Source organism: Malurus melanocephalus, unplaced genomic scaffold (genome assembly GCF_030028575.1).
Source record: "Malurus melanocephalus ecotype Western Australia unplaced genomic scaffold, MMel_1.1 scaffold_783, whole genome shotgun sequence".
NCBI classification, from domain to species: domain Eukaryota; kingdom Metazoa; phylum Chordata; class Aves; order Passeriformes; family Maluridae; genus Malurus; species Malurus melanocephalus.
In genome coordinates, this window is record NW_026624015.1 from 165,802 (window position 1) to 188,900 (window position 23,099).

A 23,099-nucleotide genomic window follows, 5' to 3' on the forward strand; every position below is an offset into this window, starting at 1 on the left:
TGTCAAAGAGCCATCAATAAACAAACTCTGAACAGGCAAAGGCTTMTTGAGAGAATCCATTGAGTCATATGCTCTACCTGTAAAACAGTCTGCCTTTACTGAAACTGCTCTGGTTTGCCTCTGAACCTGACTGTTCCTTGTCTCCTGGGCTGGAATGAAAGGGAAGTTGCCATTGCCMGACCTGGTCCTTGCCCACTACAGTAAAGAGAAGTTCCTCCACTTAATCTACAGACATGAAGAAGTACTTCTGAATTGTTTCAGAAGGTTAGAAATGATCATTGAAACACAACAGAAACAAGCCAACAACAATACTTATTGTAGCACTGACTTTTTGAAGGCAAATGGCCCCACAGCCATGCTTGAGGTATTGGATATTTTTCTCCATGCTGCAAAAGCTGCAACTCCTGAGATCCCAATATGGAGMGTGGCTAATGTGGAACATGTGAGGAAGGAGCTGCAGCCTCCCTCCCCCAGAGCATGGTGTGGCTCATCACTGCTCTCAGCTGTGGCTGACAGTAACCCAGCCCCACCTGTGGAACATGCCCAGCCCAGCCTGGCACAGCTGGGAGTGATTCAGACCATTTGGGCTGTGAGAGAAGGAGGAACAAAGCACAAGGGGTGCACAGAGCAGCAGGAGGACAAGGACAAGTTTTGTTGTARGTTCTGCCTTTGAAAGGCTGGTGTAGAGCAGGAGGAGAGCTGTGAGAGTGCTACTTCAAAGTGCTGCTTCAAAGTGCTGCTTGGGCCACTCACAGTGAGGAAGAGGAAGGAGCAACCCCTGTTGWGAATMCAAGYATTCTGCACTGGGACCTGCAAGAGYAGCTGGAAGCCTCTGGGAAACAAGGTAAGATARTCARAAATAAAATYATRCCAACATRGGGGCATGGRGACATGAAGTAGCACATTACTTTTATCAGCTTTGGTGATGGCATTTTGGAAAGTTCTAGTAAGATATGTTGGCGATGCTTCTTTGCAGATGTAGGATCATTCAGGATCAAAATGAATCTGTTGTAGTAGAAACAGTTGTGTTACTGTAACTATTTACAGAGAGGATTTTTGCTGATACTGCAGTAGCAGGTACATGCTTTTGTTTTAGCTTTAGTAGCTGTTGCTGCCTGGCAGAGGGTGACAAAGAACCCTCTCCTAGGATAAGCTGGTGAGGATGTGGAAGTGTCTGATTTCTGCTCACTAAGCACATACAGCCTACAACAGGGATGTGGGAGTGTTGTGTTCTTCTCAGGACACTTGGATTTGGAACAAAATGAGTAATGGCCATGGTTATGTGYGTGTGTGGTGGTGCTGTGCCCTCTCAAGCTGGGGCTACTCATTCTATTCACCTCTTAAAAGATTTTACCCTATGAGTGCTTCTAATGTTGGTGCAGCACCAGCCATCTCTGTGGAGCTCTGGCTGCAGAAAATGTCCCCCTGGAACTGCCTTGCATTTACTCCCTGAAAGCCATGTTTTGTTGGATAAAGGTGGCACCTGCTTGGAAATTTGAATAGAGAAAAATGGGTAAAACTGTGAAAACAGATTCCTGGATTAGTGATTAGACTTTGCAAAATGTGTGCATTGAAATACAGAGTCAGAGTTGTATGTGAGTAATATTACAGTTAGAAGCATGTCTTGACTTTGAAAAAGCTATTTCTGTAAAAACTGTTGCTCTGTATTTGTGTGTATCCTCCCCCRTATCTTTTCAAACTTTGAATTTTCTGGTACTTTGTCTTTTTGATGTTCTAAGTATAGACAGTTTCAAATTTTTATGTTTCTAAAACTGCCAGTTTTTGCAGAGCTCAAAGGCTAACTGCAATTATCTTAATTATGGGCACAATACAGGTGAWAGTAATTCTCATATAAGTTACCTCAACAGACGTGCCTCTTGCACTTTTAAAAGAAATGCATGTTCCACAATAACTCTTTATTTCTGTCAGTGTTGAGTATATCAGCCAAATAAGGTAAAGCAAGTGCTTTTGGAGACACAGCTTTAGCATAGTTTACATGGCTTTGTGGCACATGGCAACTCCTAAAATTTCAAGGCTCATAATTAATAATGCTGGCACTGAGAAAGGGAAAGGAGTGATCATGAGAGGTAATACTTTCCTGCATTGAAATCAAGCAAGATTGGTCAGGAGAGAGGCTACTTGAGAAAGAGTGTTTAAAAAAAAAAAGCCAACGTGGAAATGCTTTCATATTTTTCTTAATAAAAATAAAACTTGAAGATGACAGCTGAGAATTGAAGCATGAGAGTCAAGAAAATGTCTTGGCCCAGGAATAACTAGGATGGGGAGAGGGAGGGGAATGTGTTTAGAAGTCTTAATAGCTTAGAATCAGTAATCTAATGTTTTATACCAAGTTTTCTTGTCACCTCAGTTGCTGTTATGGGATTAAATCAGGACTTCTTGCAACAGATAGTGTTCTGTAATTCATTTTGGAGAAACCCTTAGCCTCTTTCTCACCATATGTATCAGATATATTAAAGGATATACTGGCTTGTGTAAATTCAAGAGACAACGGGACATCATATTTTTAAAACTTATTAATAATGCATGTGGTGTCTTTTATAGTAGAGTGAAAGATCATTGGTTTATGATTTTTTAAAAACATTGGTTTCATTAGCAGTCTGCCTTCAGAGACATTGTATCCAGCTAACTCTCCAGAAAATTGTTGAGAAAATYCTGGTTTAGACAAGAATTTCTGTAATACTGATCATTGCTGGAACGTGCTAGATTTTCAGATGTATTTTATTCTTCAGTGTAACATAAGTTGCCTTCAGCTACTTCAGCAGTTRGGGTCAAAGATATTAATATTAAATAATGGCAGGATAGCAGTTGTCCCAGTGTGCCATTTCACAGTTCTTCCTGTACTTGGCAGGCCTGCTATAAAGTGTTCAGCTTGTTGACTCCCCTTCCCTGGCCAGGCTTGCYATGAAAGACAGTAAAAGCAGCCTTCTCCCTAATAGGCAAAAGTRTTCAGCTGGTGGATAAGTACCACCTGTCTCACTTCTACCAAATTGCTAATGAAATCCTTCTGCCCCCCATAATTAATGCAAAATTGCAAGCCAGAATCAGGAGGATTCTATTAGTGCCTTCTAAATTACATCTAACAGAGCAAATAGCCGGTGTATTAAAACAGCCTGTGCTGTACCTACCACTCGGGAATTTCAGTTTTATTCCTAATCCTTCCTGCTCCTATCCATCTTTTATGTATTCCTAAAATCTGGTGAGTTAAAGCTGGTATTTGAAAGCATCCATGACGTATTTGGGTTATTTCATAGATTTAGCCACATGGCTGTTTTAGTTTCTGCTCGTAGTACTGGAGACAAGCAAATCATCATTTGAGTAAGCGAAGCTTGCAGTGTTCTTTCAKTTGTTTGTAGCCTGTAGGAATCTGGGACTTCCTCATGGGTCCTAAAATCAAGGAAATTTTTAGATACTGGCCTGCCAAAAGTCACAAGAAAGTTGAGTTGTAGCTGCAGCAATGAGCAGAGGCAGTTGAGAAAAGCAGGCAATGTTGGAGTGAATTGTTCATGAAATGTTCATTTTTACACAGTAGTACTTCTCTCTTGATTATAGAGAGCAATAATTTGATCTGCTGTGGTTATGGTACCTCTTACCTTGGTATGTTATTGGAATTACAAATGGAACACAATGAGGGGCCTCCTCCTGAGGAGTACAAGGCTGGTTGTTAATCATGGTATGAGCTTAAGGGAGAGACACACAGACACTGTAGGGGGAAAGGTTGTTTCTGTGGGCACACAGCCCACTTTAGCTTTATTTTTCTTGCTCCCTATTAACACTAATTGTTAACATTACACTCTTTCCTAATGAAATACACTTGACTTGCAAGTGCCATGGGGGTGGGTTGTTTTTTCTGGGTAAGCAGTTAAGTGATGTTTAACTATTATATATATCACCACTATAAGTGAGTAAGAAGAAATAGCTTCTGAGTGYATTCACAAAGCTGCTAGTGAGCATGCAAAACCTGTTTGCAGACCAGCTTGTTCTGAATCGGTCAGTTATTCAGGGAATTACATAGGAGAGCATTTCAAATGGAGATGCAATGCCAATCTTTATTGAAATGGTTTTGTAAATCTCTGGTTTTAGTTWTGGGAGGTGTTACCCTGCAAAATGGGAACATTAACTATAATCAAACCAGATATTTTAATTGGCTGGGAACAGTGTCATTGACTGATATGTGTTGGTWAAGAACCACTTAGAGCACAGGCATAACTGTGTTATTAGGAAATGCAGGAAGTTGYCCTTACGGGAGGGTTTTTCCACATCACCAGCTCAGGTTTCTGTGATACTCTTATGGACAGTGGCTGACACAGATGAGAGCTTTGCCTTAAACAGCCTGAAAAGCAGTTTACTCGAGGAACTGGCTSTTGTCTCATTTGTGTTACGAATCTGCATCAAATTTTCAATGCATTTTGTTACTGTGCATGGAGGGGATTCAGAGTTTTCCTGGTAGATGAGAAGATRGAAGGACTTTGTATATTTTATTTGGTCTAAATGCCTCTTTAAATCAAAGCTCCCAAATACACAAAGAAATGCAAATATACAGCTTGATCAAATATATGATTAACACCTGTCTTATAATTAGAAAAATGGTTGACTTCTTTGATAAGCAGCCCAGGTTTATTCATATTTCATCTGTCAGAAAGCAATCTGAAAACCAAAACCAACAAAGTAGTGGGTCAAAAGTTAATTATAAATGCATCGAATAATCAGAGCTTTTAATGGAGGAGGGTGGCTCCCAAGGGCTCTGAAAGTTATAGCTGCTGTGGCCAGGGGTGGTTTCAATCCCTGACAAAATGGGGCCTTCTCGAAGTCCTGGAGCTGAATTGCGTATTCCTGACTTGGGGTTCCTGAGTTAATGTAGTCAAAGGGCATAAACCAAGAGAATTTCCATGGGGATTTGGTGCTGATGCATGAAACCACGAGAGGRGAGTGAACTGGAATCAGGAGTTTTGCCCTTATCTCAGGAGGAGGTGGGTCCAGTGAAGGTGTCAGAGCCAGTTTGAGCACAGAGGAGCCAGGGTCTCCTATGCAACAAGTCATTGAGCTTTGGAACCACCAGCAAAGAAGTTGTGGATGCTAAAGCTTGGATAAATTCAAGAAATGAGTTAATGGAAGAGATGCCTGTGAAGGTGTGCTGATTTGATAGAAATACCATCCAAGTCATGACATCCCTAGGCCAAAAATAGTGGACAGAAGAGTTTTACCTTGGAAGTGCTCATTGCCACTCTTGGAGGCAGGATTGGCTCTCACAGCCTTCATCTGATACGGTACTGCTTTTCTGATGCTAAAGCTCTATTCTCATTTTGCAGCTGGTACTGCCAGAGGAGTTTGAGTCACTTCTGTAGCCCAGCTTATGTAAGATTTATTACAAAGGCAATTCACTTAGGGGCCCCAGGGCTTGAAATACCACTCCAGAAAGAAGGAGGGAACTCTATGATATTTTTTTAAACAGGCATGTTGTGATCCTGCTTRTTTTCTAACCATGATTTGTTGGTATCTTGCAGCCTTACCCACTCAACTGGCATATTAAAATACATACTGAATTTCTGTTGCACTGTAGGARCTTGGAATATCTTGACAGAATATACAGTATTCTTACACGGTTAAGGGGAATTAGTATCTGTACAGTTTTGTACTGAAAAAATTGGCCTGAATTGTAGGACAACATTAAGCCTTTTGTGCAAAGGTCAAGCTGCATCCATGACCTGAACACTCTTGACAAGAATACTGTACTGTTGTCTGTACAGTTGTTCTTAGGCTTTGCTTTCATTGCTTTATTTCCATTCCTCTCCCCCTTTTTCTTTAAGAGACCAAAATAATCAATTTATGAGACCAACAAGTCACTCCTGGGTGCTCTGATGTCCCCCTGATTTGGTCTGTGTCCTAAGAACAATTTGCCTTAGAAGCTGGAAGGCTTTGGTGGTGTGTGCCTCTTTGGTTGAAAGGGTGGGCATTCAGGTCAGGGCCTCTGTCCTTGGAGCTCAAACAGAGCATGTCCTGCTTTCACATGGGCCATGCTGATGTTCAGGAGCATCTCGTGTTCTCTCTGCAGGGTGTTRGAGTGCTTCCCTTAAAGGTTAATTAAATCCCTGTCCCAGCACAGCTGAGCTGTACAGCAGCCCTGGCTGGAAGTTCTGAACTAGAGGACATGTAGGTTAAACAGGTCATGTAGTCACACAGCAGCTCTGGGAGCTTTTGGCTCCCAGGATAACTACAGAGGTTTGCATYCAGTGTTGAGCATCTTGTACAAAAATGTTATAGAACGCAGTGTATACTCAGCTAAAACTGTTGGGATTCAAAATTGTCAGTTTCCCAGTTAAATACTCCAAATTAGCCTATAGGGACAAGGTTTATTAATACCCAGAATAAACAAAAATTTGTTTTGTGCCTGTTTCTATTTTAAAATTAATCTTACGAAGGGGGAAACAGATGCTTTCTATCCCCTCTAGTTTATTTTCACCTAACATTGTAAGTAGGGGATGCTGAAGGCCATTTTAACAAGGCATCATCTTCGCCTGTTCTCTGCTATCCCCAGATCATTTCTCAAACTMTCACTCAATGGAAGTAAATAAAAACTCTTCAGTTCACTGTATCTGTAAACCTCTTGCCATTTGAGTTTCAAAAAATCATAGAATCCCAGTGGTTTGTGGTGCTTTCCATTTCCATCTCAGGAAAAGCCGTTTTGGGAGAGGTTTAACCTCTTTGTTTCCAGGGTAGAAAGCCACCCAGCTGATCTGGCTCAGAGGCTGCAGTGCTGAATTGCAGGACTACAATAAGCCTTTCCTGCAAAATAAAAGATAAAGTTCCTGCATTCTCACAAGAAGTAGGGTTGTTTTGGTAAGAGAGAGGAAGGCAAATTTGGTTTAGAAGAATAGGTAGCAAATAYAAAGAGTTCATGCACTGTGTTACTATCACACATTTATCCCCTGATTCATTAAAAAATGTAATTAAATCATGCAATTTTGTTGCTCTTTGTTCATAAAAGCCTTTCATTCTCTTAATGTTTGCTCTTTTGTCTCACACTTGCCTTGTCACATTTGCTCGTTTTCATTTTAGGGGTTGAAGATGCTCTTTTTATTGTGTGCTTTCTTATCAGATCAGCTTCTCAGATGGTTGCTGCAGGATACTTAAGGAATGGGACTTTGATCTGCAGTAGTTGGCAGATTGCATCAGTKCGTGGTTGAGGGAGAAAGGGAGTTATGCATGTGTATATGACACAATTTTTTGTGGTGCAAAGCTGTCTTTGCTGAATACTTCCCATCTTAGGTATTCTGTGTTAGACTTTGATACAGTTGTGCTTCCTAGGATGTGGTTGGGCTCCACCAGAGCTTCACCCTCCATCCATGACTTACTCGCATTGCTGAATTCTGCATTCAGCAGATCATAAAAGCCTTCTTCAAGTGTTACAGTTTCATAACCTTCTCTCTGCTGACTTCTTCAGCTCTCTGCTTGTCCCCAGTCCCAAATCAAGGAGAGGTTTCAGTGACCAATACAACAGGAGGCCCACAGAGTTTGATAAAACTGTGAAGCCACTTGAATTGAGGCAATTGCTTAAATAACTGCTTAAATACAGTTCTGAAAGCAGACYTAACAAAATAAAGGACTGTATTAATAGATCATTAAGAAGCAATTAACTTATTATATTTTGTTCTGCCCTTGAGTCCTGTGATTGTGACAGCATGTTATTGATTCCYTATAGCTTAGCTTGGGACTCGTGCACTACGTGTTCTCTTACGGCTCCATCATTACACTGGCACATAAAACAGGGTRTTTAATTTGGCTTCATTGGAGCTGTTCCAGATCCTGATGGAAATGAGCTCAGAACTGATTTGTCCAGTTGGAAGTAAACAGAAAGCCGTGCTAAGAATGGCTAAAACTCAGCCTRATTAGTACTCTAATAGAAAGTTGTCTGTAAACATTATCAGGGATTCTGTCCATAGTACAGTTGGGACTGTGCTTATTCTAAATACCTGATAAGATTCTGATATGCCTGAACATGGGGAAGGAAAAAGAACCTTGGAAGTGCCTCTTGTAATGAAGGAAATATAGGCTGGTTTGGTCTGGGACATCCCATTGGTCTCCTGGGGTCAGCTGTCCTGCTGTGTCCCATCCCAACTCCATGTGCCCCTGGGAGCTCCTCTGCACAGTGTTCCATGTTGAGGTGTTTGTGCATCCCTAGGCCAGCTGGGCAGTGCTGTGGCACTGTCTGGGTGTGTAAGGTCCAGGCCTCCCGTTGGATTTTCTGCTGCGCTCCTCTGTGCAGTCTGCACTGGAACAGGGGATAGGACTGAACATCTCCCCTTTTCCTCTGCCACCTGTCATGGTAGAGAGCCACTCTTGGGTTATCCTCACTTCCCACACAGCAGCTTTGTGTTGTGTGGAATCACAAGAGCTTGTCCAAGAGTGATAGAAAACCCATTTCAGTCATGAGTCAAAGGCTTAAGCAAAGTCAACAAACAAGAGATGATTACTGAAATATTTGAACATGACTGATCATGCTCTTGAGGTTTCCCYCTTGTGCCTTGTCCAAGTGTATGTCGTATCAATTCTCATTGATATTCTGAGTTGTTTTTTTTAATCTTTGAATCCTTTTCAGAGTAACGACCTTGCTTTCATGCAGTATCAGTGAGATTGATTTGTAGTYGTATGTTTCTTTCAGTGCTCTTTCTTGGGTCCTGGAGTGTACATCGATCTTTTCCAGGAGCCTGGCTGCCTTCCAGTTTYTCCCAGCTTCACAAGTATGGAGAGCAGCTCTGCTACTGTTGCTSTTCAGGAAGCTCTGTTGGTGCATCATCCTGTCTTTGAGCTTGTCCACTCTGCATTCTTTCAGCAGCTTGTGCTGCTTTGCACTGTACAGTGCTGGTTGTGTTACTGGCTCACTCGAGACCATTCATGTAAAATGTGCTTCAATGAATATAACTATATTCCCTTAAAAAATACTTGCTTCTTATTTGAATGTGAGGGATGAAAGGTTTTAAGTACCAGGAGGCTGGTCTTGTTTTCCTGAGTTTCCTATTTCTGAACTCTCACCCTTGTGCATCAGAGCTCCTCCAGCATTCTGAGCAGGAGCTGGTGTGTGGAGCACAGAACTGAGGGAGGGTTTGGCTTTCCTTGGCCATAAGAGCAGCACTGAGTGCTGAAGGAGATGGACAGGAGCACAATCCCCTCTCCCTGCTGCTGGCATCCCGGATCACAGCGGGTCAAAGGAGAAGGGAAATGGTGTCCTCAGTGAGGAGCTGCCATCTGGCTGCTTTGGGATCCAGATGTCACATTCCTTAGTAGTCAGGGAATGCAACAACTGTTTCAAGGTTTACTTGGGGAGAAACTCAGCTCGCAGGGAGGAGGCAGATGTGAAGTAGGCATAAAGATTTTGGAAAGTAATTAGAAAAGATTGGATATTCTGTTTTATGCTCTTCAGAGATTTGTTCCACCTGGTTTACTGTTATTACAAATCTTGGGAATATCCTTGAAATGTCAAATAAGACAAAAATGTTTATACCTTTTTACTCTATGTGCAGAGTGTTTGGATAAAGGYTTTTGAATGTTTGGKKTTTTTTTAGCACAGCAGTCTTTCCACAGAACTGAAAACTCTGTAGTTACTAAACCACTAYTGCAGCGGTGTGCTTTWATTTTAGAGTATTTACAACAGAAGYRTTCACTGAATCATTGGTGTCAGTACARTAATTAATGTAACCAGGATCTAAGGACCACAATTGGTATTACTCAGCAAGACRTCCTTGTTCTGGCTGAGGAGGAAGCTGTGTGCATTACGCAGAAWTCATTGTGGATCATAATGTGCTCTGCCTACAAGAGAAAAGGASTCCGTATTCAGTTAGAAAGTTGAAAAAAAATGGTTATTAAATAATTATGTATCACTAACTGATGCTTTTTATCTACCCCATGGTTCTGTTGTGCAACAGAAATCAAACTGGGACAGGATTCACAGCAGCTTTTGAAGTCCASATAAATTTAATTTCAGCAGTGGAGGGATCATGATGGCAGTTGTGAGGCAGCATTGCAGTCTGGAGGGAAAAGCATGCATTTGCCTTCAGTCAGCCTGGGGCTAAACCTGGAGGCATCCCACCATCACTCTGATTGTTCTCAGAAATTTTCTTTCAAGTTCTTGTTTGTATGTGCATCACAGTTTGGGAGCATCCTGCYAGAACTGTTGATTCCATAATTTTTTACTTCATCTAGATGCACAGCACTGCTTTCTGAGCCTCCATCCATGTGCAACATTTGGTCCTTAAATGGGCAGAAAACCCCACACCTCCATTTCAGCTGCTGTTTGAGCTTCAGGGTGGTTTATTTGGGGCTTTTTTTTCCCCCTATTGCAGTTGAGTCTGTGGCTGAGTTTTGCATTCCAGTTGCATTGWTTTTCAGGTTTCTGGAGCTTTATTCCTTTCTGTGCTCCAGGTGTGATGCTGACGGTGCCTGGAGCTCAGTGAGCCGTGCCCCTGGTGCCTGTGCTTGGAGGGACAGCCATTGCACTGGGACATTGATCTCTTTACCCTTCAAACCCTGGGCACCCAGCACTGGGACAAAACCTCCAGGGGAATTGCAYAGCTGCTTACAAACACATACCTTTTCACAAATGGGATGCAATTTTTTTAAAATCAGTTTGGCAACCTGCAGTTTGAAAAAACACATTTGGATTTTGTACACTTACCCCTAACTATCCAAACTTTTTATTATTAAAAGTTCAGTGTTCCCACCCCTTTTTTTCTGTTGCCTCTGAGTCTTTCCCTTCCCCTCTTTTAGGGAAYACCTTCAGCTATAAAACATTTAAGTCCTGAAATTCAAAAAGGGGCTCTTAGGGTTTGTTTGAATTCTAGCAAGAACAGGCAATGGGAAAACATTGGGGACATTTTTATCTGACAAGTGATGTTTAGGGTGTCAGCTTTTGTCCAAAATCCCTCTTTTCAAAAAGGAGATTGGTTTGGCTCTCTCAGCCTATGCATGGTTTTAATCTCTTCTTATTCCAAAAAAAGAAAGTTACTAACTCAGAGTGCTGCATTTTTGTCAGTTCATTGCTTCAACAAGCCCCAGGTCTTGCAGCCATAAGATAACAGAGCTTTTGAATACTTTTTCTGATGTAGGTAACCAGCTCTATAAAATAAGAATTACTGTAGCTCCGAACTCCTCATGTTCATGCTGAGGTTGCTTTACACATGGTCTTACTGGTTCATACAACTGAGGGAATTGTTAGAGCATAAGTGACATTATTGAGTTACAGCTGGTAACTGGTGTGCTRCACTCTTAAGAGGGGGAACATTTCTTGTGAAATACAGACTGTTTTTTTCTGTTTTGGATGCTAAGCCACATTTATGAAAAAGATGTTTGTATTTGGTGATTCCTTTTTACATGTTTTATTATGCACTTCTCAAAAAACTAATTGGTTTGCCCTGTGACCTTTAATTTCCCAGCAAGTCCTTTGCCTCTGGCTGCATATGAATCTGAGAGTCCTGGGTTTATTACCCCATGCTGACCAGTGTCAATTTAAAACTGACTCAGAGATTGTTATACGTAATTAGGCATTGTGTATTTATGTATAAAATATACGTAAACAAATCCTTGCAGTGGAGATACACTTACTGAAAAATAGAAGCAATGTATACCTCTCCATTACCCAGCTTTTGGGTCTATGACAGGTGGTGTTACACCAGTTGGATTGTTTACATTRAATTCTGTGTGTGATTAAGAGACACAAGGAAGATTATCTGGAGCACTTGACATGCAGAGGCCAGCAGATGTACAAACCCAGCTTGTTACCATATGGTTCCAATGTCCTTTGATGTGTTTTGTGGAAAGTTCAAATCCAGATTCCATCATCAAACATAAATCTCAAGTAAATGCTTTCCTACATATAAATACATACCATTGCTTTGATACAGCAGTCAGGGAAACAGGGGTGGATCCAAGGCAGCTTGCTGCATAGAACTGATAGAAAGGGGGGCACCAGTGTTTGTTACTTCTATGTCCTGTTATTTTTGAACTGACCTAAACCCTCCAGAATTCCAGCTTCAGAGATCTGCTTGACCACCTACTCGCTTCCCTCCTTACTGTCCTGTATCTCTCATTTTTACTTACTCTTACTCCTTTCCCATGTGACTGTATTAGACTTTGGTTTTCAGTTCTGGCATCTGTGGCGCATCAAAGGCATGGAGATATTTTTACTTTCTTTCCTGTCAGTGTTTGTCATCTGGTTTGTGTCTTTTGGAGCACAGCAATCGCTGATCTGTAGTATGGTAACAGCAGCCACACATCTGTCTGCAGAATAGGGAGCTGCAGCAGGAAACCTCAAGGACTCAACCTGAGAGCCTCRCTCTTCATGAGAGCTTTGAAGAGCTCTCTTGAAATCCACAGAAAAAACAGTGAGAATATTACACTTCCTGTAAGCAATACAAGCAGAGATATCAGATGAAACAGAGCTTTCATGGCTTCTATTTATTAATGAGTGTTAGTTCCAATATGGCCTCTTTATTTTTTTCCCCTTCCATTCTTACTGATGGTGTATTTTTATTAAAACAGACAAAGCCATGGGGACATACTGCTGGCTTGCTGAACCTCAGTTTGCTTTTGTGTGAAGCCAATGTAGAAGTTATTCATGTTGAAGCTCCCCGTTTCTCTGGGTAGGCAGGAAGGGAGGGAATTATTCAAGTCTTAGTCCATTGTTAATGATTTTGTTGATATGAAGCCTACAAGACACATTGCAAACAGTATTTTAGTGGTACAGAAAGGAGAGCAGTGGTGGTTTATTCTATTCACWCAGTTGCCAACTAGTGGAAACTGCTTTAATTAATTGGTATTTTTTATTTGATGTGACATAAAGTAAAATAGCTTCCATGACATAAATACCTCGTTAGAGGATTTTTTAAATGCTCATTTTGTACCATACATATTCAGACCTTCTGATAAGCTTGATGAAAATGATAGTTTATTGTTTTAAATTTTGCTTTGAAATGACAGGGCCAGGAATAATTKTAACAGAAGTTGCACCTGAGTTTCCATAATTTGGCCCAATGGTTGTTTTTCTCATTTTGATTGTTTTCCAGCATAGTTGAGCAGAAYGAGCTATCAGCCTTCCTATGTGTGCCTGCCAAAAAGCAACTGTCAGTAAGAGACACTGATGAATGTGCTTTGAAGACAGCTCAGAAATACAGTAGCCAGTCTGGACAAGAGTTCAACTTTGTAACCCAGTTCTGTGGTCCCAGAGTAGCATTTTACCAGATTTCCCTGAAGCCCTTGGTATCACTGAGAGTAAGCTGAACTTCGACAGCAGCAAAATTCCCTTGTGGCCTTCTCTAGTGAAAAATCTGAAGGGAAAGTGGTAAACGTCATAATCTTTCAAAACACAGCCGCCTTAGGTGGAAGGAGTGGTGGTGTTTAGCCGTTTTTCTCCTGAGTATTTGACCCGTGTCCCTCATGGGCAAAAGCTATGATCAGAAAGCCCTGTGCCAGGACAATGTGTTTTATAACCCCGGTTTGTGCTCCCAGGCAAGAAGCTGTGAGAGGGCAGGAGTTCAGGAAGAGGTTTTGTGCTGTTTCAATTTCACAGTTATCTTATTTAACTTCAGAAATCTAAACAGTGAGAGCCCAGCCCTTTTTTGGTCAGCTTTATGGTAGGAATCCATGGTCGTGTATGTGAGCAGCAGCACTGGAGTGTGGGGGAAATGCAAGAGTTTAAAGCTGCCTTGAGACTGATGGGGGAAAATGGAGAGCACTGCCCATTGAGGATGTGTCATTCCAGTTCCATTAAGGTGTGTCTTGCCATTAGAAGGCACAAAGGTTAGAACATTCTTGCTTTTAGGGATTACTTTTAACACCCTTTGGCTTCTGCTGGGGGAGAAAGACTTTTCACTCTGGCCCAGCATCCTAAGTTACATGAGAGGAGCTGCTTCTTATTTTGTGACTTAAGCCTTGCTTTCAGTTTTAGGATATTTAATAAATTCCTGAGCCATGACCAAGACAAATTAATTTCTTTAGCTGAGTATATAACCAGCCAACCAAGTTGGCTTATTGTTATTGTTGGTTACCTTTTGTGTTCAAAAGCTTGTTAAGTCATGATATTAATCCTTTGATCTAATTAATTTAATTTAATTTATACAACACTAACCTTTTGGTGTATTAAATTGACCATTATTTGATTTGGATACTGAGGGGTTTTTTATTAAGATTTTAAGAACCTTCAGTATAAACAGCATTTCTTAACATTGCATTTAATCGCTCTGGCATGCATTGCCTACAATATAAGAATATTGTAGGTCCTGTTTCCTACAAGAAATCCTTCCCTTGGTCCTCCTGCAGGAAAGCCCAGCCAAAGGGAGCCTGGATCTGTGATGGGGTGGAGTGCAAAGCAAGGTGTTAGTTGGTGAATKACTCAGCACAGTGTCCTGGCTGCAGGAGCAGAGCTTTGGGCAGGGCTCGGGAGCGTTCCCAGCTCCTGCTGCACAGAGCTCCTGCCCAAAGCACCCTTGGGTGCCTCTGACATGCTGCTGTGCTTTAGGAACACGAGCCATTGTTGGTGATGGTCAGGAGGTTTTGGGGATGCAATTCCCAGTATTTTTGCTTTCTCCCAGCATAGCTGAGSCTGGCTGTAGTTGCTGTTTAATCATGACAAGTTCACGTTCAGCTCTGGCTGAGGAGAGGGGCATCTGGCTCTCACTGCTCGGGTAACTTGCAGCAGCTTCAGGGGGAATTTGTGCTGGAACAGGACACCCATAGGGAGATGATTTGCTGGAAAGTGGGAGGGTATCCTGTTAAAGTTTACGGTCTATTTGTTCGGGAAGGCGCCGGGAGAAACAGCATTCTGACTATTTATGATATGATCTGCTGAACTCAAACTTTATTAGAATTGAACATGCTTTTATAACTACTATAATGAACTTCATGAATATTTTAAGTAGTTACTTCTCATTGGTCACTTTAAACACAAATTCTGATAAAGGGATGTATTTCGCAACTGTCTGGGGGTCTTACATCAGCCAGGAGAGTCCGAACCTAAGAAGAGAAGCAAGAGTTTTGCCTATATGCTTGTTAGAACACCACCCTCTCTGCAACTGGCTGATAGCTCTAAAGCAGGCAGCCTTAGCTTGCCACAAGCGTCACACAGCGATGTTTAACCCTGATAATTCCCAACAGTATCCCTGAAACAAGTTACTTCAGAATAAGGGATTTGCACACCCAGTCTGTAAATCTGTGAGGCAATCCATTCTGCATTAGTATTTCTCCTTTTTTAACCTACTTATATTTTTTGTTACCACTACAATTTGAAGTAGTAAATTCAAACGTTATATGCTGAATAAACCCCCCTTCATTTTGTTTAATTTGCACCTGTCACTTGGCAAGGTTACAGTAAAATATCTTTCTAAATACTGTATGATGTTGCAATAAGTGCTAAYAGAGCTTTTGAAATTGAGATATCCAAAGTTAGATATCTAATTTAATCTTGAAAACAGATTTATTTAAGAAGTGCCTACATTTATGTTGAAAACTAGTGGGTCAAGTGTTAATTTCTGTTTCTAAAATTACATGTAATGAAATAAATGTAATTGAGTTTTATTCAGTGGAAAATTCATTTTCACTCTCTTCTCRCCAAAAAGAAGTATTATTTCTGGAATTTTGTACGCCCATTTCCTATGCATTAATTTTGCATAGGAAAAAAATACAAATGAAGCATTTAATTTAAATGATGTTTCATCTGCTAATGGTATTTCTGCCAATTTTCAATAGTTAATGAAACTTGATTTCTGAGCCATTATGCAATGCATTTCATACTAGGAAAATGATTAATTAGGAGCCTTTGTTGGGAAGCCAGAGTAACAGCTAACAGTGTGTCCATACGTGTGGGTTTAAAACTCAGATGAAATTGTGTAGTTGTATGAAATTCTCAGGCTGGACACTAAGTGGCAAAACCACATTTCCTGGGGCTGCTGGGGCAAGGGGAGAAGGAAGGGGTCACCCAGTGCAGATCTAGAGGTGCTCTTCCACTACAGGAGGATTCATGAATACCAAGAGCCTACAAATGGAAATTTAGGATTGGCAATCTGCTCAGGGTTAACACTTGAATAATTGTTCCTTCTTGTCACAGGTAGTAGTGTTTTATGTTACCTTTTCAATTCCTTATATTCTTCCTTTTTGAAAGTGCTACTTTCCTCAGTGGAATGAGAAGAAATGGAATTCTTCTCTTGAATCATGTCACTGATGTTCATCCTCTGTTACTCACTGTCATAGTGCGGTCATTAATCAGGTCCAGAAGTCAGTCTGTCTTTGTAATGCCTCACCTTTCTTCCTGCAGTTCCTTTTTGCTGTCCACTCCCTTCATCACTTCATGTCCTTGTGCCTGCCTTCCCTGGCAGCTGCTGAGCTGTTCSCTGCAGTCCAGCTCTGGAGCTGGTTGTGGTTTACCCGGGGGAGAGGGTGGGTAGGATTTGTTTGTTTTCTCTCCTGATGTTTCCTTTGTATCATTTCCCTCCAAATTTTGTTAGTACTCATAACACACAGACTGCTCTTGGAGCTTTGTGAGTCATATTTGTCACCTCATGCCTTTGATTTCTGTTTTTATTTCCTGTATTTGAGGTACATTGACTGTGCTGTGTTCAGTGGGTGGTGCTTCCACAATCCATTGAACTTTTAAAATGCACATGTAATACAGACTTAATATGCATTATTTCTGGCTTTCTGGAAATACACATCTGCTTTGCTCTGTGCTACCAATTATTTAATATACCATGAAAAGTTGCAGGAAAACCTGATGTCAGCATTCTGTGACTTCATTGCTAATGTATTCATTCTGAGATCTATTAATCTGTTCTGCAAGCACTACAGACCTTCCACGGTAATTTGGCTTTTAGATTTCTTGAAGTTTAAACATTTTAAAAGGAAGCTTTCCCAGTTGAGCTGATCTGAATATACAATAAGAGGCTTGGATTTCTGTACTGCTTTACTGCCTYAGAAGAAATTTCAGTTACACTTAAGGTTATGAAATTTTGTTCTGAACTACAGACTGCAGTAAAAATTCAGCAACATCTTGACTATCTGCTTTCATTTCCAAAGAACACAGAAATGTTTCTTGATTTGATGTCGTTGAGTAGCTGGCCATTCCAGTTTTTAATTACATGAGGTCATGGTAGAACATCAATAGTGCTGAAGTATTCCACTGTGAGTACTGGTGAAGAAAGTGCCTTTGCTAAGACTTGCTTCATGAAGGAAATAAGTAGTGTATAAATACGGAGTGGCARTCATGGAAGTATGTAACCAGAAGCAAATGAATTCCATTTCCATTCTTAAACAAGGTCTCAGTAAAAGAGGTGAGGTGCAAACTTGTTATTTGACCTGTTGAGTTTCTTTAAATTAAATTTAAAGGGTAAWTGATCAGGAAGATATTTTATATGTGACTTTCTCTGGATGGTTTCTGAAGAGATGCTGATGAGTTAGGARTAACCTCAGCAGGACAGCTTCAGCACTCATACACAGGGAACATGCAGAGCTAGATTAGGGTTATGGCTGCYACTGGGTGCCAGGACACTTGAGGGTTTTCCTTTTTTTCTTTTTTCTGTCTGAAGTCATCTGAAATCTGAAGTTACTCTGTTGATGACTTTCAACTCTGCTTGTGCTGCTATTCCTATATTCAGTCTTTATTCAATAAGTAACATAAATTTTGGGGTAGGGCATGGCTTTTAGTAGAGGATAGTTGCAGATATCTGTGGCTGAGATATTCTAGAATAGTACTGCTTTTTTCCTTTGACTATCTCCTAGGTATTGTCTATTTATAAGCCTTGCAGAACCCACTGTTGTATAATCCATGCAACCTGTGCTTTCATTGTCTGAGCTTTCCGTCTAGTATGCTAATCTTTGGAAGCTGTTCCACGGTAAAATGTGTGTATTTGTTGGCTCACAGAGTAAAAGAATTGAAATAAGAGCACCCTCCAGAGATACAAAGATGAGAAGCCATGCCTCTGTGATGTGCTTTGTTTGTGTTGACTCTGTGGGCCAGCTTTGAGAACACGGAGTGCTGTGCTTGGCAGTCCAGACAGAGGAGAGCCTGTCCTGTGTGGCCAAAGCAGAGGCTGGAGCTGGGCAAGGCCCTGGTGTTACAGTGGTACCCGTGGGCAAGACTYGGCTGGAAGGAGGAAACCACTTAAATTCTGGAGCAGATCAGCCTGGTGTGCTTTATCTCCCTTTATGTCCATCTTTTCTAGTTCAGATTGACATAAGGAGAACAGGATCTTCTACCTTTTTTTTTTTTTTTCCCCAGTCAGCCTGAACAGAATTTGGAGTGTTGATTATTATACTTGCTTAGATTATTGGTTTGCATTTGATTTCTCATTAAAATTCTATGCTTATAAAGACAGTTTGGGATTAATTGTCTTGCACTTTTCAATGTGTGAAATAGTGCAAGAAAAAAATCTCTTTTCTGTTTCATAATAATTCAAAACATTGCAATAGTCTGGGKTTTTTTAATCATAGCCTCAACATACAAATTGCCTTATTAAATATTTCTTATAGTCAGTCTTAAACTTTTGAGGAAGGGTTCTCAGCTGCAAGTACTATATCAGTGCAGAACGGGATAAATAAATACATAAATATTTCTGCAAAAAAGTAGCAGTCTTTCTGTAGAGCTATAAATCTGCCTTCAGTACTTTCTTCACCTTCTCTCATATGTACCACCCAAATTCAGCTTGTTAAGCTCTACTGGTATAGGAGAGCTCTGCTTTACAAGATTCTGTTTCAGTATTTTCCCTCCATAGAGAAGTCTGGTATTTGATGGCCTTCTGAACTAGCAGTTCTGTTTTCTGAAGCAGAAAATTAAGTTTTCTCTTTTTTACCGTGRAGAAGCCAGTGTGTCTCATATTCACGCTAGACTGTCCTGACATACCAGCAGCAGCAAATGTGAAAATAGCGTGTCCRAGCACCTAGGACAGCAGAACACGATTTTCTAGCAGAATCTGTATCAGAAATGTCTCACAGGTTCTGATTTATTCATACCAAGATATCTTTCAGTTGCTCCAGGGGTGCCAAGGGCTGTCCCATGGTTGAAGGTGTCATTTATACTCTTGAGCAGAAGCACCCATCCCCTTGCACTGCCATTCCCACTCAGTGCAAGTGCTTCATCTTCAGAGCCCTGCCAGTGGGTTTTTCAGATTATGCTGCCCTGGATGATCAGCTTAACCCTTTGTGTCACTGCTATTATTAATGCTTCTCTGCATCCTGATTCTCTGGGCAGATCAGGAGCGTTTATTAAAACAGGGTAAAATATTGGATGAGTGCACAGTGACCTATGTGTGGAATAGTTTTTCCTGGGGTGCTTCCTGTAGCYGTCCTGTCAACCTGCCCAATAATGTCATTTATGTCTCCTGCTGAATGTTACTCAGCTTCTCCTGTAATTTAGGTTGGAATAAGAGTAGAGAATAGTGCCTTGGACCTGGAGTGTGGACTTGCCAGGTGTAGTGTGTCTCCCATGAGAAACACAGGTTACCKGTAAAATTTACTCTGATTGTTTCCCAGTTAGCATTTCAGAAGGTGGCACAGCCTTCCTCGTGTTCTACTTAGCTGAAGGGATTCAAAGTTACTTACTACAGTGTTGAACACGTGGAGTCTTTCACAAATACGAAATATGCTTGTTACTGAAGAAATCTGCATCTCTTTCTAAACACCAAGTACTCYGACTCCCTGCCATCTCTGCTCTCTCCCCCTCTTCAGAACAGGCCAGAGTGTTCTATTTTAATTGCAGTCTATTCTCCTGTCCTGCCCACATCTGTTGGCTGTGAGAGCATTTGCCTTGGTCTGAGCCATCAGTGAATCACCAGTGTGCGGCCCTGCCCCATCACATTGCACTTGTCAGTCATTCTTCGTGCCTTATTTTGTGCCATCTTATGAGGGATTTCATCTAAAGGTTTTGCTTTATATGTTGTTGTTCTTCAGCTGAAGTAAGTTCTCTGTGGCTTTCTTCTCTGTTGTTTGTGTGTGCGTGTGAAGCAGGATACTGAATAAACCTCATTTCATTATGGGGACAGTTGGAAAAATGAATATGAGGATAATGTAATTTCCTGGTGCTTAGTTACGGTAGTGAACAGTTAAGGCATCCCAGCAGTGGCAGGGTGAATGCAAATTTTACAAGGAATTGTGGAGAGCAAAACAACTTTATATGTACAGGCAGAAAAATTGAGATCTGCCTTTTAAGGTGCTGACGTGGGGTGAAATAAAAACTGGTTGCAGTGGCAAAATCGGTTTCGCCTTAGCCTTTACCTTGATTTTGAGAGGCTTTACAGAAGAGAATTCTATACATTTTTTAAATACATCACTTGTGTTGCTTTATAATAAGTTTCAGGCCGGGTGACTTTGCCAAGATCATTCATTAAAAAGCTGAGACAAGAGTTTCAAATTGTACCTCGTGTTCTGGACAAAAAGCAAGAAGCTTCAGTGCACAACCTTCATACAGAATGAAGCCTAGCTAAAATGTGTCCCTATGAAACCCCAGAAAGTCATAACATATTTTAACCATAAAATCTTCCWTTGTTCTGGTTATTCTTTGTGCAGTTTAATTGACATGAAAACAAGTGGATGTGGCCAGAACATCTGCATACAGATTCATTCACTCTRTTCATGTCCAGTCTCCCTCCTCCAACAATATTAAACAGAAGGRGATGAATAACAGTGGTAGTTTTGCTTCTGTACTGCAGTGTTAGTACAAAAATCAATTCTTTTGCTTTGGAGATGCTAGGTGCCTTCTGAATATGGTGCTTAGTGATCCTGCAAAGATCSTGAAAAAAATGAAAGGGATGTCAAGAGAAAATCCATCTGTAGARGAAAAATCAATGTTTTTAATTCATTTCAATTTCTCATTTCGCAAACTTCGTTACATCCAATTCTATTACAAAAATCCACTCTCTCAATATAGCAAATAATTGGAAGAAGGAAATTCAACTGGATTAGGTAATTAATTTATCTAAGCCTTTAAATGTTTCCGGATTTTTTTTTCAATCAAATATAACAAAATTACAGAAGCTTGTATTATCAGWCCAGATTCAGTCTCGTGTACAAAAGGTTTATCCAAATAAGTCATTCTGGTCTGTGCTTCTTGTCAATGGATCCTGAACTAATTCATCGGCACCAAAAGACAGCAGTGTGGATGTTAGCAGGAGTTCAGAGAGGTGTAGTACACTGTCGTTCTTGCTGCTCCTCATCAGTTCCCCTGTTCCAGTAATGTGTGCATGGCCTGCTGCTTGGGTGACCCAGCAAAACAGCAAGTGACATTATCTTGTTTTGGAGTTTGAGTACAGAGATAGTGGCTTGGGTTTGTTGTTGTGCATGTAACAGGAATCCTTGATGTGGCTGTTATTCCACCCTTCTGCAGTGAAATGTCTGCAGTTGTCCTGTCCACATTCAATTATCCTGTTCCTGGGCGATAATAGCAAGTTCCCTGGGTGTGCCTGCTGCTCTGAAAGCTGGGAATGCAGCCCCGTTGGGTGCCTTGCTGCTCCTGGGASTGGGATGGGCCTGGGGTCAGATATGGGGGGCTGGATGGAGCCCCCTTGGCATATCCAGCCTGGGCTGCTCACAGAGCCTTCCTTGGCACGGGACATCTCGTGAGGATGGCCTGCATCCTGTTACCAGTTGGATGGAGAGCAATGGGCAGTGCTGCTTGGAATTTCCCTGCAGTGTTGCATATCTGTTACATTCTTACCCACCTGGCTAAGAGAAACATAAAGTGGCTCCCTCAGAGATGCAGCGTTAAAATACAAGTACAAATCTGATGGTTGCTGTGCTTCGGGCAAGAGCGAAACTTCAGAGATGAGAGCATGGAATGCAGTGTCTCCAGAACTCAGAGACAGAGGTGGCTGAGGTCTTTCAGGTACTGCTTGTTATCCCCGTTGTTACTGTAATTCTCAGGAGWGAGCTGGTTTCCTTGAGGCCCCTGTAACAAGGGATCGCAGTGCAGTGGCTTCAGGAGCCCAATGAATGATCGCTGCTTTTCAAGGAGAAATCTTGTTTTCTTTTATGACACATGCTTTGCCATCTGTTCTCAGAGCACACAAGTTTAAGGATGGGATTTTTTTTTTTTTAAATAGCCTTTTTCTAGCCAAGGAGATACTATTGCTGTTGCCAAAGCATGGATCAGAGGGAGAAGCCTTTGGCCACTGCAGTTAAGTTTGTTGACTTTGTAGCTGGAGCCTGCTCTGTTTGCAGTCGAAGGTTCTGAGTGGTTTTGTAAGCTCTTCTGTATGTGCTGTTTTCATKCTTTAGTGTTTTGTTACTAATCCCTATTTTATCCTCCCTTTAGGTATCAGAATCTTTAGGCATTACAGTGGGCAATTAACACAGCCTGCCAAAACAGCTTGGCACTGCAGTGAGAAAGGCTGGAGTTTTATTGCCAGGGAGGTGGTGTGGGAATGATGACAATTAGGCTGAAGCTGGTCAGTGGATCTTTTATTCATTCATGGAGATCTAACTAGAACGGGAAATGTGTCTACAAGGGAAAAAGAGATGTGTTGAAGAAATATGGCGAGTTCATATCTCTCTTCTCCAGTCAGGTTGGACAAGCAGGAGAACATGGGCAGGGGGGATATTATTGATTTGACAGGACAGAAAAACCTTTCACTGCAGAAGCCAGGATGGAATTCAGGTAAATGCTGGACATATATAAATAATGGCAGTATTCAAAACATTGCAGAGTGATGTGAGTGCTGTCCCAGCCCATCTGCTCCAAGCAGGTTGGCCCGTGAGGGTGTTTGTTATCCAGCGCTTCGGGATGTGTCGGGAGTGTGGGCACTGCCCTTTCCTTTGGTGACCAGCAATGTGTCCCTTGGATCCCATCTTTAGAGAGCACCCCAGTGCAAACAAACAGTGAACTTACTCAGGAAGGTGTTTGGTGGTGACTTTCAAAATCTCTTCAGTGTGCTGATAATGAATTGGTGGCCTCAAGTGCTGAGTACAAGGTGGGCATATGTAGGAGGAACTCCCCACTGATGCAAGGAAATCCCCACTGAGGCCTCTCTGGAGGAAAGCAGCACTTATTTCTGTCCCTTGGGAAATGCGCTGCTGTAACACTGGAATTACAAACCCCAAGTTTGCCATGTTAC

At 41.5% G+C, this 23,099-nt stretch overlaps 1 long non-coding RNA gene across 1 annotated transcript in view; it reads left to right on the forward strand.

Moving 5' to 3' along the window:
* Positions 1 to 293: 293 nt before the first annotated feature.
* The window catches only part of LOC130584856 (uncharacterized), a 32,985-nt gene continuing 10,179 nt past the window's right edge, over positions 294 to 23,099 (forward strand). Inside the window, exon 1 of the long non-coding RNA XR_008966535.1 lies at positions 294 to 844. This is a non-coding gene — a long non-coding RNA (uncharacterized LOC130584856). The remainder of the gene's footprint in view (positions 845 to 23,099) is intronic.